The sequence below is a fragment of the Pleurodeles waltl genome, chromosome 7 (assembly GCF_031143425.1).
Source record: "Pleurodeles waltl isolate 20211129_DDA chromosome 7, aPleWal1.hap1.20221129, whole genome shotgun sequence".
Lineage (NCBI taxonomy): Eukaryota > Metazoa > Chordata > Amphibia > Caudata > Salamandridae > Pleurodeles > Pleurodeles waltl.
In genome coordinates, this window is record NC_090446.1 from 459,786,593 (window position 1) to 459,803,782 (window position 17,190).

Sequence of the window (17,190 nt, forward strand, 5' to 3'; positions counted from 1 at the left end):
ATGGACGTCATTTAGGGGTCGCAGTTGCGACTCCTTGCTTGCCCTTTGCTTCCCCTGGCCTCAGAGTTGGGAAATCAGTGCCAGAAAAACAGTAGCAGCTGGTCTTTATGGATGTAGGTTGGAGATCCACTCTGTTTTCTTTCACCGTTTGTGTTACACTAATGGTGAATAATGTTTTATTGTTCATTGTTAGTGCATTAAAACAGGCAGTGCCATTTGCTGCGATATAGCTTTCCCTGGCAGCTGAGGTAAGTAAAAAAAATAAAATAAGTGTGCTTTTAAATGAATGTTTTGTGCATACCATTTTGGGCATGTATGTTTATGTGAGAGAGAGAGTACATGTGTAAGTGTAGATGTGGGTATGTGTAAGAATGCATGTGCGTGTGCAATTGAAGGTCAAAGGTCATGTGATGTCACTTGACGTTCATGGTCTCCCGCCTGAATCGGGTCTCTTGACATGTATGTCATTGTTTTGTGCAGCGCGCCAGCCACCGGCTATGCTCTTCGCAGCCGCACACGTGCCAACCTCGTCAAAAAGGTTGTGAATGCGTGTGGGCAGTCATCGTGCAACCCCTATACTTGGTGCCACCCTTCTTCAAAATATTGAGGGCCGCCACGGCTGTGACGCCGCTCTTTAGCGCGTGTGTGTACTCTGGTGCGGCTCTACTTATAACCCTGACCTTTGTGCTTTGGTTGGCGTACCTCCAGTCTGATATTGTCTTCACCTTCCGCCAGGTTCGCCGCTCCTCTTTCCACTGCGTGCTCGCCTTTAGAGCTGAAGGGACGCACGCGCCCATTCGCTGCCTAGGGGAGTTCCACTTTCAGAGGTGAGTCGTCGGTCAGCGAGTGACCGGGTCCTAGTGTACCTGGGGAGGTGACAGTAGGAAAGAAATCAACTTGGGTCAAAGGGGCATGCGGTACTTGAAGGTAAACCGAGTGCTGAAGTTGTGTTATTAATATGTTCTCTCTCAGTTTCTTCCCCAGCCCCCGCAACTCTCTACTACCTTTCGCCGTTCTCCACTCTCCAACAGCACCACAGTCCAGCAGCAAAACAGGTACAGCTGATTATTAACTTTTTAAAGAAAGGTTATGTTCCCATGTATTTATTTAGTCTATCTGATCGATAAAGATTGTTAATGACTGTATGCTCCAAATATGCAATTCCATACCTCTGTGGATTACTGTGCACGTCGCAGGGATATCTGTAGTGTCTCTAGGTCACACCTTTCAACACCAGCACGATAGCTCCGGTGGCTATTGCACCGCCTACAGAGATATGTCTTTGGTTTGGCTTCTGGCCGGCGAAACACTCTCCAGATCGGTAAAATGATGGCGAGTGGATATGGCAAAAGAACACCTGTTCTTGCTGTAGTAAAGGTATACTCTACTTAAATACTATTTTAATTGTGGTGGCTCGGATCAAGAATGACTGCAGTAAATCATTATTGTACTGCTTCCTTTGGCGATTCCAACAAGAAAGCTATCTGGACCGAGAGTATAAGTCAGTTCAGGAACTTTGGGATACTGGGATCTTTTTGTCTGGGTTTTCGTTAAGTGGGTGACTATTTTGACAGACTGTGGATGAACAGTGAATATTTTGCTATTTAGCCACCCCATTACTAAATGTATTATAAACTTCAGTGATGAGCAAAGGCACCATGATCCTATGCAGTGGCATTTCGCAGGCAATAAAAGACTGTCTACAACCAACAGGGCTGTAAGCATTCCACTTTTGTTAACTTTTGACACAACTAAATGGCAAATGTGTTTCGAACAGTTCTCTGTCCTCTGCTTTATTACCAGCTCTAGTAACCCAGTTTGAGCATATTTGCAATCAACCCAAACCTAGTGAAACTGTCATACCTCTAATGCATGGTCAGTACCCTACTATGAACCTGTGCTGGCTAACCTTTTTTGATCCATGTGAGAATCTCTCACTTGATAGTTTATTGTTATTCCCTTTAGCCCTTCAGTGGATCATTTCTGTGCCTGAAACAACCATACTTCAAGGGTGGAAAACATCTCTGAGTAATCTTCCTACACTCTCTATTGCCCTTCTGAGTACTTTTCTTGACTCCCACTACACACCCAGGCAGTGTAATCATTTGCCACTTTCTCTCAGTCCTACATGTATGTCACCCGTTAACACCAGGAAAAGGGATCCATTAACTCAATGCTGCCAAAAATATGGAATCCTGATGGTTCACCTTGGCACTACTTGCCCCATGGCCAATCTCAGAGCCTGCAGCTCTCAAATGAAGGAGGGGAGAACTTGGACACGGATGTGTGTGTAGTTGCTTACACTAGGTAGAATGAATTGCACATGAAGTATCTGCCTTGCAGCAATTTAATATGTATGTTTGACAAACCTAGTGACACAAACAGTCACAAACCCGCCCCAAATATGAAAAAACAAAATAGAAAATCCCCCCAAAAAACACACAGGAGTTGGTTCTGCACCGTTAATAGAAAAAAAATGAAACATTAAAAAAACATTAAACTTCGTAACATTGGATACTAGTTAAAAAATAAAAAATGAACAAACAATAGAGAAAATCACATCTGGCAGTTTAAACCAGCAGAGTTAATATGAATAATTCCTCTATTATAAACTTGTGAAATTGCACAAGTATTTCAGTATAGCAACATTATAGTGAAACAACTTTACAAATAATCTTCCTTCCACACTTGAGGTTTTCACCAACGTGTTTGTTCACTCTGTTGTAAAACCCCCATATTCACGGTATTGTTAAATGCTGAATCGTCCTCACCATCACTAAGGCTAATCCTTTCAGTATCTACCTCACATATCTAAAGTAGGTAAGAAACGCTGTTGTAGACTACCATCATTGTGTTGACTTCTAGGGATACTTTTCACATTTGGAGACAGACTACTAGCAAATTCTCGTCCTTGTTCGTACACCAGTGAGCCATTACTTTGCAAACCAACACTCTGGACCGCTCTACCGTTTAGGTTGGGTTGAACCATTATCACATCTCTTTATGCCATCAAACCGGTTTCCAGCACAGTTAATTTCTTGTTGGAACTTATACCTACAATATTTATGGCTTTTAGCTATCCTTTTCAGATTTAAAACTTTTATGTCACTTAAAGGCACAGCAGAGTAGAATGATTAACAGAACTCTGAAAGGCTGGATGGGTGAAACACTGGACACAGAATGATGAAATGGTGGATGTATAAAAGGAGGCATGGATGAATGGGTGAGTGAAGTTATGGATAGATGGAATGGTAATAATATAGATGGATACATGAATGGATGAAAAGATGGATGCATGCATTGAAGGGTGTGTGGACAGATGGAAGCTTGAAAGGATAGATAAATGATTGAAAGAAGGATAAAGTGGTTAATGCTTGGACAGGTGAAAAGGTATTTGAATGAAAGGATGGGTGAAATTATGGTTGGCCAGTTTAAAAAAAATGCAGTGGTGTCAGAATGTATTGGAAGAGTGGTTAAATGATAGATGCATGGATAGATGAATAGTAAAACAGTGGTTAGATGGAAGGCTGGAATGATAAATGGGTTAATGGAATCAAAACTGACTGGTTTATAGATCGAGGATGAAAGGACATGGAAGAACTGCGTGTGGAAATAGTGTATTGAAGGATAAAAGGATAGATGGATGATGGAAGGGAAACCGGAGTGTGAAAGGAACTCTTCCAGAATGGGCACCTCACTCAGTGATACTGGAGGTATGAGTCAAAGTGGGGAGTATTTTAATCTTCTGGGTAGGCAGTTACCATACCTTTTATTTCACATTAAGCTATCAGAATGAAGCAGTTTGTAACAACCTTGTGAAAACCAGTTGTAATGTGAATCTACTACCAGGTCGCCCCACTAAGATTAGATAGTCAATACAGCCCCACACGCTCCTCCTGCTCTTGGTACTCAAAAGATTAATACTCTTTCTCCGCAACAGCTAATTATTGAACTTCCTCCTCCAGTCCCGCCTCTGGTACTGAAACTTTCTCGGGTGCTGTGGTGTGCCTAGATGTTAATGAGAAACCGGCGCTGATTAATAAATCAATACCTTTATTAAGGAGAGTGCGGAGCGCCTAGGTTGTTGACTCAACTGATGTGGTTGCAGCCAGAAGGCAGGGCTGGTTTGATCCATGCCCTTAAAGCGTTACGGGAGACCATGTTATTTTATTTCAAATATTATTGTAAGAGGGACTGCTTTTATACTGGTCAATTTAAGCCTATTTTGGATGCACCTGGTATAATTCCTGTACCCCTCGGGTTCTGATGTAGGTCGCTTGTTAAGTCATCATGGGCTCACCTTCATGCTAATTCAGTGGCCTTAGTCAATGTTCAGTCTAATATTCTAGGAGCCATGCAATACTCCACGAGAAACCGATTTTAGGGGCATGGAGCCCTTGAACTACACATGTCCCGCTGCTCCACAGCCTTCAGTCACGGAACGCCTTGTTACACTCCACGACGACCACAAACTGCTCTGATTTTGTTCCTGTCTCCCGGCCCACTGAAAGAATGATGTGGAATTTCTGGACTTGTTTTAAACTGTATTGTTCATATCAAAGTTAATTAGCATTCATGTATTTTTCAGACCCATCCTCCAAGGCATCACAGTGCAGTGTCCAGGCGAGGTCGGGGCTTTCCTCCTACTCTTTAACAGTTACAAGAGCCCCTACTTCAGCTACTGATCCAGCCAAGATACACTTCTAGGCGCATGGTGAAGGCACGCACATGTATGTTTGTCTAGAAAAATAAATCAGAGTTTCTTTCCGATGTCACCAGTTACGTTGATCCCATCCCACATCGGATGATATAAAAATAAATGAAACGCTATTCCTGGGCAGACATTCTCAGTGTTGGAGAGGAGTCCGGCAAGTGTCGCAGTCTGGCACGCCAGATGGGGCAGTTTGAAACAGCAAAAGTGTGGACACTTTTGTTGGGCCCGCCCCAACCCACGGGACCCAAAAAAAGGGCCCACATGCATGTCCTTTCTAGCTGGCACATATGGCACCGCCAAACTGTCCCAAAATCCCAGACCATCAGTGGACATTTTGCAACTCCTTCCCCTTCAATTGGCCATTCTGCCTCGGATTCACTCCCTTCACCACGCACAAGGCTACAAACATAGGTCTGATCCACGTTTCCGACGATTTATTTATCTCCACCCAAACCAGTGCTGTGGGTAAAGGGATTGTCATGCTTCTCTGCTCACAACAAGGTTTCCCTCCTGCAGAACGCCTCTCAGATTGATTCAATCCCACGTATTGTCATGGGACACTGTGGCACCTAAAATACAGCAGTGTGATGTGTGGAGTCCCCCCTAATCCCACCATAAAGCTCCTACTGGATGCTAAAATCAAATTCACTACACTATGCAATATCCATAAGGCTTATCTCATGGGTTCTCGCAGACATTTTCCCAGAAGCCAAAAAATGTAGTCTGTGATTTGACCGAGGGCCACACTGATCTCAGCAGGGTGGCTGTCGAGGGGCAGTAAGGTGGGCGTAAGGGACACGAGGCATGTACATCTAGTGGCTGAACTGTATAATGTGAAACCAACAAACCGTGAATCAATCCCGGCTTCTCTACTTGCCCAAATTGTGTGATCCTTGTTTTATTTCACTTTCTCTCCTTTAGCTTCATTATGATAGATAAGAGGACCTCAAAATACAAGACTTCAGGATGTGAGCTGTACAAAACTTTCTCCTGTCTTTGATTTAATAAATTATAATGTTATTTATGTATAATAGCATCTCAGGCCATCCTAAGGATGTACAGAACTAATAACTTGCCTCTTAGTTCATTATTGGCATTGTTGTCAGGGTGGGGGGAGGCGTGAATACCTCTAAAATCACTTTACAAAATACTTTTCAATGCACTGATATAGGCTGATGTACTAAGGTAAAAAGGTTCTGCTGTAGAACACATTCTAAAATGTTTTCTTCTTACATTTACTGTTAAAAGTAAGTAGTGATTAGGGGAAATTACCAACATTAGCACGTTTGTCTCATTTTTGCACCTGCCAAGATATTAAAATGCAGGTACAGCCAAAAGACCTGCCAGGTGCAACCCTACTTGTGTGGAAACTTTTTCTAAGCTGTTAAATAATACAGTTATGCAACTTGTAAGCATTACATCTTCTTTCAGTTGAATTCCATCTAATATTGTACCATGTCTGAAATTGGGATAGTTGTTGAAACATCACTGATCTCACAACTTTGGGTTCTTTTATGAACAAAATTAGTTACAGTGGTAGTCATACTTGGAAAGGTTCTCAGGCAGGTCGCTCCCCTCTCCGCCTCACAGCCTCCAGTGTGACCGATCTCGCTCCTGTGCCCTGTGCTCCTGTGCCCTGACTGCCTTTTCCCGCCTCCAGTGACCTAGCGCCAGGTTCCTCTTCGTTGTGCCCGAGTGCCTGTGTCCGCTCTTTCTTCTGTACCCCGAGTGCCTGTGCCCCTGGTATTGTTCCACTGTATTGTATTGTTTTTACCTTTTTGCCCTTACGGTGTTCTTTTCTCTTCCAGCCTCGTCGCGTCACCCCATCGCCGCCCGTTTATTTCCCGCCGCTACACTCCGGTAGCTCCGCCCCCTTGCTCCCCATTGGCCGCCCGCTCCCACCTCCCAGCTGCTCCTCCCTCCCTCTTCCCCTCATATGGAGGCCGCGCAGCCCGCAAGCCCGTCTGCGCCCGTCCGCGCCTGGACCGCGCCCAGCGCCAGACCCCCTGGCCCCCGCCGCTGCGAGCCTACCCGCCGGACCTAGGAAGCCGCCACCCTCATCGCACTCAACACCGGCCGGATCCCAGGGTGCTGCCGTGCCGCCCCAAGACGCACCCACGGACCCTTCACCTGCCAATCCTGCAAGTTCTCCTGCATCCAGACCCGCACCGCGCCCGCCAAACCAAGCACCAACAGCAACCACCTGAAGTGCATCCTGCTTAACACCCGCTCCATCCACAGACACGCCGTGGAACTCTGGAACCTGCTCGACACCACATCTCCAGACGTCGCCTTCCTCACAGAAACCTGGATGAACGCCTCCTCAGCGCCCGACATCGCCATCGCCATCCCGGACGGATACAAGATCACCCGGAGGGACCGCATCAACCAGACAGGAGGAGGCATCGCCATTGTCCACAAGAACACCATCCGCATCACGACCAACTCCGACGACACCCTCACAGCTGCCGAACATCTCCACTTCCAGATTCACACCGACCCCAAGACCACACTCAGAGGCACCCTCATCTATAGACCCCCAGGACCCCGCACACAATTCAGCGAAGACATCGCAGACTTCATCAGCCCTCACGCCCTCTCCTCCGCCGACTACATCCTCCTAGGGGACCTCAACTTCCACCTGGAGAACAACAACAACAACAACACCACCACCCTGCTGGACAACCTCGCCAACCTCGGACTCAAGCAACTGGTGAACACCCCCACCCACTACGCCGGACACACGCTTGACCCAGTCTTCTCCTCCAGCAAGTACATCTCCTTCAGCCACTCCACCGGACTCCACTGGACAGACCACAGCTGCGTCCACTTCAGCTTCAGAAAAACCACGACTCACCACCACCCACAACAGGCTCCCCGCAGGAGCTGGAACAAGATCACCACCGACCAGCTCTCCACATCACTGAGCCAGAACCCTCCCGCCAGCTCAGCGGACCCCAACCAAGCAGCCAACAACCTTACACAGTGGATCACCAACTGCGCTGATAACCTTGCACCTCTGAAAACCCATCCCATCAGGCCCAACAGCAAGAAAGCCTGCTGGTTCAACAACGACCTCAAGAACTCCAAGAAGAACTGCCGCACCCTCGAGAAAGCCTGGCGAAAAAACGCGACTACAGACAACATGACCGCCCTGAAGTACGCGTCCCGTAAACACCACCAGCTGATCCACACCACCAAGAAAACAGCATTCAAAGAACGACTAGACAACAACGCACACAACAGCAAGGAACTCTTCAGCATCGTCAAAGAGCTCTCCAACCCCAGCGCCGGAAACAACGACATCACCCCCTCACAAGACCTCTGCGACTCACTCGCCTCGTTCTTTCACCGCAAGATCGCCGACATACACAACAGCTTCGGCGCACAGACCACGCACCCAACCACCAAACCGACGCCCCCCAACACCACCCTCCGCGCCTGGACCCCGGTCAGCACCGAAGACACCATCCATACGATGAACACTATCCATTCCGAATCACCAACCGACCCATGCCCCCACCACGTCTTCAACAAGGCCGACTCCGTCATCGCACCCCATTTCCGGGACATCATCAATTGCTCCTTCAACACCGCCACCTACCCGGAGAGCTGGAAGCATGCCGAACTCAGCGCCCTCCTGAAGAAACCATCAGCAGACCCCACCGACCTCAAGAACTACCGCCCCATCTCGCTCCTCCCGTTTCCTGCCAAAGTCATAGAGAAGACCGTCAACAGACAGCTGGCCGCCTTCCTCGAGACTAATGGATCCCTCGACCACTCACAGTCCGGCTTCCGAGCCAACCACAGCACCGAGACCGCCCTCATCGCAGCCACTGACGACATCCGAGCCCTGCTCGACAATGGGGAAACAGCGGCCCTCATCCTCCTGGTCCTCTCCGCAGCGTTCGACACGGTCTGCCACCGCACCCTAGTGCAGCGCCTCAGCAACATCGGAATTCAAGAGAAGGCTCTAGAGTGGATCATCTCATTCCTCACCGGAAGAACCCAGAGAGTCCGCCTCCCCCGTTCAGATCCGAGGCCACCGAAGTCATCTGCGGCGTACCACAAGGATCATCACTCAGCCCCACCCTCTTCAACGTCTACATGAGCCCCCTCGCAGCCATCGCACGCCATCACAACCTCAACATCATCTCCTACGCCGACGACACCCAGCTGATCCTCTCCCTCACCAACGACCCAGCCACCGCCAGAACCAACCTGCACGAAGGGATGAAAGACGTAGCCGAGTGGATGATGAACAGCCGCCTGAAACTGAACTCAGACAAGACGGAAGTCCTCATCCTTGGATCATCACCCTCTGCCTGGGACGACTCCTGGTGGCCCCCTGCCCTGGGCAGCGCACCCAAACCTACGGACCACGCACGCAACCTGGGCTTCATCCTGGACTCCTCCCTCTCGATGACCAGACAAGTCAACGCCGTCTCTTCATCATGCTTCAACATCCTACGCATGCTCCGAAAGATCTTCCGATGGATCCCCACCGAAACCAGGAAGACGGTCACCCAGGCACTCGTCACCAGCCGACTGGACTACGGTAACACCCTCTACACCGGAACCACGGTCAAACTACAGAAAAGACTCCAACGCATCCAGAACGCCTCCGCACGCCTCATCCTTGACATCCCCTGACACAGCCACATCTCCGGACACCTGAGAGACTTGCACTGGCTCCCCGTCAGCAAGAGAATCACATTCCGCCTCCTCACCCACGCACACAAGGCCCTCCACGACCTGGGCCCCAGGTACCTCAACAACCGCCTGACCTTCTACACTCCCACCCGCCAGCTACGATCGACCAGCCACGCCCTCGCCGCCGTGCCACACATTAGAAAAGCCACCATGGGAGGAAGATCCTTCTCCTACCTGGCAGCCAAGACTTGGAACTCCCTCCCCATCCACCTCCGTCTGACCCACGACCACCTCTCCTTCAGGAAGCAACTCAAGACCTGGCTGTTTGAGCAGTAGCGGTCCCCCCTCCCCCCAGCGCCTTGAGACTCTCCGGGTGAGTAGCGCGCTATACAAATTTTTTGATTGATTGATTGATTCAAGGACAGTCACAAGGAGGGCTATTGGCGATCTTTTGCCTTGTCCCTTTTGAGAGCCCTGTGCTCCTGCTACACAATGTATTTACTTATGGAATAAAAAAAGCAGGTTGATCTGTTCAATCATAATGAAGAAACAAGGCAGCTGGGCCACTTGCTGGCTCCCAAAGCTGAGGCACCTGTTCAAGTTGTACTCTTCCCCAGATAAAAAAAAAAATATATTCATAGAATGAAGTGTTGCTTGTTCTGACAAGCTTGTTCAGTTCTACTTGTTGCCGATGCTCTATAGTGTCATTTTTTTAAGAGAGTGTAAGACAGGAATTCTAGTTGTTATAGACGTCTTCCATAATTGAACCCAACATCAATACTTGGGACTACTACAGAGGACTGAATGAGGACTGAATGACTGAATCCTGTGGAAAGTATATTGGGAGAGACAAGATGTCGGCCGCGTCTTTCTAGCAGCTTAGGCGCTCCTCCTCTGGTAACTCTGCGATTGCTCTGCGTCCCCCTCCGCGCCCGCGCTCCTGGTATGTGGAGATGTGGGGGAAGATTGTTGCAGCAGCTTTGGTTATTTTGTTGCGATTTAGCCGACAGTGCGGCAGAGTTGATCGGCGCTGCGGTGGCCGCTCGAGTATTATTTGGGCGCGTAAACAAAGTGCAGACCCGTGGCAACAGGGCTGGCTACTGGGTTTGCAGAGTCTTAAGGACCCGCGAGGTGGGCCACCAGAACATTTAAGGGCTATGCCCCTGAAAAGCTTGCGTGGACACCGGCTGAAGCCTCATTCCAACTGGCGAAGAACCCCCCCAGCCCAGATGGAAGTAGGAGTATGACTAAGACTACGAGTGTGGGAAACCCTGAAGGAAAACCAACTATACCCGAAATGTAAAAAAATTCTCAGCATAGAAGCTGGTCGCTTCCTTCAGCTGAGAGGTCGATCAGCACTACTACCATTACTACTACTATGATTACCGATCTGAAACAGCCAGCAGGACTTGTGGAATATGGTAATCCCAACGGGGAACTGATAACTTCTGCGAGCAGTAACACCCGGCTTCAGGTTAGTGCTGATGATAATGGATGTCGGGAATTAGCTGAATCAGCTGGGGGTCTTACTCTGACTGGATTGAATATTTCTGCTCCCGGATATAGCCTTGAGGGTTTGCGGTCTGTATCTGGGGGAGGAGTGCAATCTAGTATACATGACTCTAATGTATTAAAGTAAGACCACATGCTCAAGGCAGTGGGAATCAGCAATGTGATGGTAAAGTGACAGCTTTGTATCTCCCGATAAGTGAAGGCTCTTATTCCCTGGACAAAAATTATAAATCTGCTGTTAATAGTAGAGTGGGCAAGGACAGGGTGATGGGTCAAGGAGGGACAGGAGATAATTTTTTCTCGCCATCAGATCAATCCAAGGGCTCTGACATTTTCAACTCTAGCTCTTCATCGGATTCAGAGACTTATAATAGCTTTCTTGCCCCCCTGACGGTTAGGGCGGGGTGGACTGAGAAAATATGCCGAGGAGGGACTACAGACGATAATCCTCTGAAAGATGATGTGGATATGGCCAGAGATGTGATTAAAGAGACGATACAAAAAGAAATGAAAAAAAAGGCAAGCAGGGGAAGAGCAATGTCTTGGGATTATACATGCACTCAACAACTCCAGCATGACCAAGACATAGATCAAGATATAGTGCTTAAAGGTTCAGAGGATATAATTCACTCTGTGGGGGATGGGGCACCATCTCTGCACTTGATCTATCAAACTATGATGACGCAACATAAACAGATCCAGGGCAATAATAAGAAAGCTAGGGTTGCTACTAAACAACTGTAAAATGCAGTAAGTAAAATTGCCAAAACGTGCTCAGAGATTGGGGAGCGTATTGCTACGATTGAGTCACACGCTAGTGTGCTAGAAGCAGAAGTGGGGACGAAGGCACAGCAGTCGGCTTTGCACGAGACTCAACTTACAGATATTCAGTAGAAAATAGAGGATTTTGAAAATTGACAACGCCGTAACAATTTGCATATCCTGGGGATACAGGAGGGTGTGGAAGGCCAAGACCCAAGGGCTTTTATAGTTAAAATATTCAGGGCTGCATTCCTTGATTTGGATGGTTGGGATTGGGAGAAAGAAATACAAAGAGCCCATCGGTTTCCACTGTACCTGAAAAAACAAAGGATGGTGGAAGAAGCTTCAGTGAACTGTCCTCATGCTAGGGCTATCATTGTTTATTTTGGCAATTATCTGCTCCGCCAAGCTGTTTTTGAGAAGGCCCGCCCCGATTCAAGAATTAACTGTGAGGGTGTTGTTTTATTTGATCGCCCTGATTTTTGTCATAGTACAGTGGAAAGACGTTGGCGTCTGAGACAGATGATAACCCCCTTTCAGGAGAAGGGGGCAGAGGCTTATTTACTGAACCCTGCTCGTCTTAAGACAATATATAAAGGCGCAATTCATGTATTTTCCTCAGAAAGGCCAAAGAGTATTTACGATCTTTGATTTGACTGTACTCTATGGGGTCATTTTTATTTTGTTGGGGGGGGGGCTTATCAGAATAGTTGTTATATGTGGGGAGGCTATTAGTATACGGGAACTGTTCATTATATTTGGTATTGATTAATTGGTTTCTTGGTGGAAATAAGTGGTTGGTTGAGTGGTCGAGGGTAGGGGCCTAAGCCATCTTACAGGACTTCTGTCTGGCTGTCTCATTTGGTAGGAATTGGGGGGTTTTGGGAGGGGAGGGTGGAGAATGGTCAAGGGTTGGGCGGAAGGGGGAGCAGGCAGTGGGACAGGGTTTTAGGTGGGGGGTGCACAGTAGAGCATGGTGATCACGTAGGAAAGTTTGGTATGGTTGTGATTTTTGTTGCTGCAGATAAAGGCCAAAATGGGATATTGCAATAACTTGCGGATGGCTACAGTTAATATTTGTGGGTTAAATGATTCTAAGAAAAGGTGCCTTATAATTCATGGTTTAAAAACATTGAGGGCGGTGTAGGAAAGTACCATCTTGCCTGGCATGTTACCCCCATTTTTCACTGTATATATGTTGTTTTAGTTGTATGTGTCACTGGGACCCTGGTAACCCAGGGCCCCAGTGCTCATAAGTGTGCCTGAATGTGTTACCTGTGTAGTGACTAACTGTCTCACTGAGGCTCTGCTAATCAGAACCTCAGTGGTTATGCTCTCTCATTTCTTTCCAAATTGTCACTAACAGGCTAGTGACCATTTTTACCAATTTACATTGGCTAACTGGAACACCCTTATAATTCCCTAGTATATGGTACTGAGGTACCCAGGGTATTGGGGTTCCAGGAGATCCCTATGGGCTGCAGCATTTCTTTTGCCACCCATAGGGAGCTCTGACAATTCTTACACAGGCCTGCCACTGCAGCCTGAGTGAAATAACGTCCAGGTTATTTCACAGCCATTTTACACTGCACTTAAGTAACTTATAAGTCACCTATATGTCTAACCTTTACCTGGTAAAGGTTAGGTGCAAAGTTACTTAGTGTGAGGGCACCCTGGCACTAGCCAAGGTGCCCCCACATTGTTCAGAGCCAATTCCCTGAACTTTGTGAGTGCGGGCACACCATTACACGCGTGCACTACATATAGGTCACTACCTATATGTAGCTTCACCATGGTAACTCCGAATATGGCCATGTAACATGTCTATGATCATGGAATTGCCCCCTCTATACCATCCTGGCATAGTTGGCACAATCCCATGATCCCAGTGGTCTGTAGCACAGACCCTGGTACTGCCAAACTGCCCTTCCTGGGGTTTCACTGCAGCTGCTGCTGCTGCCAACCCCTCAGACAGGCAGCTGCCCTCCTGGGGTCCAGCCAGGCCTGGCCCAGGATGGCAGAACAAAGAACTTCCTCTGAGAGAGGGTGTGACACCCTCTCCCTTTGGAAAATGGTGTGAAGGCAGGGGAGGAGTAGCCTCCCCCATCCTCTGGAAATGCTTTGTTGGGCACTGAGGTGCCCAATTCTGCATAAGCCAGTCTACACCGGTTCAGGGACCCCTTAGCCCCTGCTCTGGCGCGAAACTGGACAAAGGAAAGGGGAGTGACCACTCCCCTGACCTGCACCTCCCCTGGGAGGTGTCCAGAGCTCCTCCAGTGTGCTCCAGACCTCTGCCATCTTGGAAACAGAGGTGCTGCTGGCACACTGGACTGCTCTGAGTGGCCAGTGCCACCAGGTGATGTCAGAGACTCCTGCTGATAGGCTCCTTCAGGTGTTAGTAGCCTATCCTCTCTCCTAGGTAGCCAAACCCTCTTTTCTGGCTATTTAGGGTCTCTGTCTCTGGGGAAACTTTAGATAACGAATGCAAGAGCTCATCCGAGTTCCTCTGCATCTCTCTCTTCACCTTCTGATAAGGAAACGACCGCTGACCGCGCTGGAAGCCTGCAAACCTGCAACATAGTAGCAAAGACGACTACTGCAACTCTGTAACGCTGATCCTGCCGCCTTCTCTACTGTTTTCCTGCTTGTGCATGCTGTGGGGGTAGCCTGCCTCCTCTCTGCACCAGAAGCTCCGAAGAAATCTCCCGTGGGTCGACTGAATCTTCCCCCTGCAACCGCAGGCACCAAAAAGCTGCATTACCGGTCCCTTGGGTCTCCTCTCAGCACGACGAGCGAGGTCCCTCGAATCCAGCGACTCTGTCCAAGTGACCCCCACAGTCCAGTGACTCTTCAGCCCAAGTTTGGTGGAGGTAAGTCCTTGCCTCACCTCGCTGGGCTGCATTGCTGGGAACCGCGACTTTGCAGCTACTCCGGCCCCTGTGCACTTCCGGCAGAAATCCTTTGTGCACAGCCAAGCCTGGGTCCACGGCACTCTAACCTGCATTGCACGACTTTCTAAGTTGGTCTCCGGCGACGTGGGACTCCTTTGTGCAACTTCGGCGAGCACCGTTTCACGCATCCTTGTAGTGCCTGTTTCTGGCACTTCTCTGGGTGCTACCTGCTTCAGTGAGGGCTCTTTGTCTTGCTCGACGTCCCCTCTCTCTTCAGGTCCAATTTGCGACCTCCTGGTCCCTCCTGGGCCCCAGCAGCGTCCAAAAACGCCAAACGCACGATTTGCAACTAGCAAGGCTTGTTGGCGTCCTTCCGGCGGGAAAACACTTCTGCACGACTCTCCAAGGCGAGAGGGATCCGTCCACCAAAGGGGAAGTCTCTAGCCCTTTTCGTTCCTGCAGAAACCTCAGCTTCTTCTGTCCAGTCGAAGCTTCTTTGCACCCGCAGCTGGCATTTCCTGGGCATCTGCCCATCTCCGACTTGCTTGTGACTTTTGGACTTGGTCCCCTTGTTCCACAGGTACCCTAGATTGGAAATCCACAGTTGTTGCATTGCTGGTTTGTGTATTTCCTGCATTATTCCTCTAACACGACTACTTTGTCCTTAGGGGAACTTTAGTGCACTTTGCACTCACTTTTCAGGGTCTTGGGGAGGGTTATTTTTCTAACTCTCACTATTTTCTAATAGTCCCAGCGACCCTCTACAAGGTCACATAGGTTTGGGGTCCATTCGTGGTTCGCATTCCACTTTTGGAGTATATGGTTTGTGTTGCCCCTATCCCTATGTTTCCCCATTGCATCCTATTGTAACTATACATTGTTTGCACTGTTTTCTAAGACTATACTGCATATTTTTGCTATTGTGTATATATATCTTGTGTATATTTCCTATCCTCTCACTGAGGGTACACTCTAAGATACTTTGGCATATTGTCATAAAAATAAAGTACCTTTATTTTTAGTATAACTGTGTATTGTGTTTTCTTATGATATTGTGCATATGACACTAAGTGGTACTGTAGTAGCTTCACACGTCTCCTAGTTCAGCCTAAGCTGCTCTGCTATGCTACCATTATCTATCAGCCTAAGCTGCTAGACACCCTATACACTAATAAGGGATAACTGGGCCTGGTGCAAGGTGCAAGTACCCCTTGGTACTCACTACAAGCCAGTCCAGCCTCCTACATTGGTTGTGCAGTGGTGGGATAAGTGCTTGAGACTATTTACCACTCTTGTCATTGTACTTTTCATAAGAGAAAAATATACAAAACAAGGTCAGTGTATATACACATAGCCAAAAAGATTTGCATTTCCTCTTTTCACTCTTTTCTAAGTGCTGAAAAGTACTCCTAAACTTTCAAAAAGTTCTTAAAAGTTTTAAAAGTTTTTTTCTGTCTTTCCAAAAAGTTCTGAAAACTTTTTTCTCTTTTTCTATCACTTTAACTCTCTCTAAAAAATGTCTGGCACAGGCCAAAGTGTTGATCTATCCAAACTTGCATATGACAACCTTAGCTGGAAAAGAGCAAGGAGTCTCTGTATAGAGAGAGGTTTGAGTGTAGGGAAGAATCCTTCCTTGGAACTGTTACTTAACATGCTTAGAGAACAGGATAAGGCCATAGGTGCCCCATCTGTTGAAAAAGTACCTAATAGTTCCCAATCTGATTCAGGAACTCCCCCAGGAAAAGATTCAGGAAAGAAACTTCCTAGCCTGCCCATTACTAGACAATCTAGCATAGATGGTAATGATGATGAGCCACACCAAATAAATAGTGTTGTCTCACATCATAGCAAAAGCATTTATTCTCACCCTACTGGTAGTAATGTTTCTGTAAACCAAGCTGTTAAGTTGGCTTCTGTAAGGGACAGGTCTCCTTCTGTTCATTCCCATCAGAGCTCTGTTTCTAGAAATGTCCCTCCCACCCACCCTGATGACAGAATGTTAGAGAGGGAACTCAATAAGTTGAGGGTGGAACAAACCAGACTGAAGCTTAAAAAGCAACAGCTGGATTTGGATAGACAGTCTTTTGAATTAGAGAAGGAAAGACAGAAGTTGGGTTTAGATACCCATGGTGGCAGCAGCAGTATTCCCCATAGTCATCCTGCAAAAGAGCATGATTCCAGGAATCTGCACAAGATAGTTCCCCCTTATAAGGAGGGGGATGACATTAACAAGTGGTTTGCTGCACTTGAGAGGGCCTGTGTTGTACAGGATGTCCCTCAAAGGCAGTGGGCTGCTATCCTATGGCTATCATTTAGTGGAAAAGGTAGGGATAGGCTCCTTACTGTAAAAGAAAATGATGCTAATAATTTCCAAGTTCTTAAGAATGCACTCCTGGATGGTTATGGCTTAACCACTGAACAGTACAGGATAAAGTTCAGAGAGACCAAAAAGGAGTCTTCACAAGACTGGGTTGATTTCATTGACCAGGCAGTGAAGGCCTTGGAGGGGTGGTTACATGGCAGTAAAGTTACTGATTATGACAGCCTGTATAACTTGATCCTGAGAGAGCATATTCTTAATAATTGTGTGTCTGATTTGTTGCACCAGTACTTGGTGGACTCTGATCTGACCTCTCCCCAAGAATTGGGAAAGAAGGC

General features: G+C 47.7%; 1 protein-coding gene across 1 annotated transcript in view; it reads left to right on the plus strand.

The window, feature by feature from the left end:
- The first annotated feature begins 693 nt into the window (after window positions 1–693).
- The window catches only part of LOC138304188 (sulfotransferase 1 family member D1-like), a 153,308-nt gene continuing 136,811 nt past the window's right edge, over window positions 694–17,190 (plus strand). Inside the window, exons 1-2 of the mRNA XM_069244036.1 lie at window positions 694–827; window positions 973–1,055. The gene's annotated coding sequence lies outside the window, so the exon portion shown is untranslated. The remainder of the gene's footprint in view (window positions 828–972; window positions 1,056–17,190) is intronic.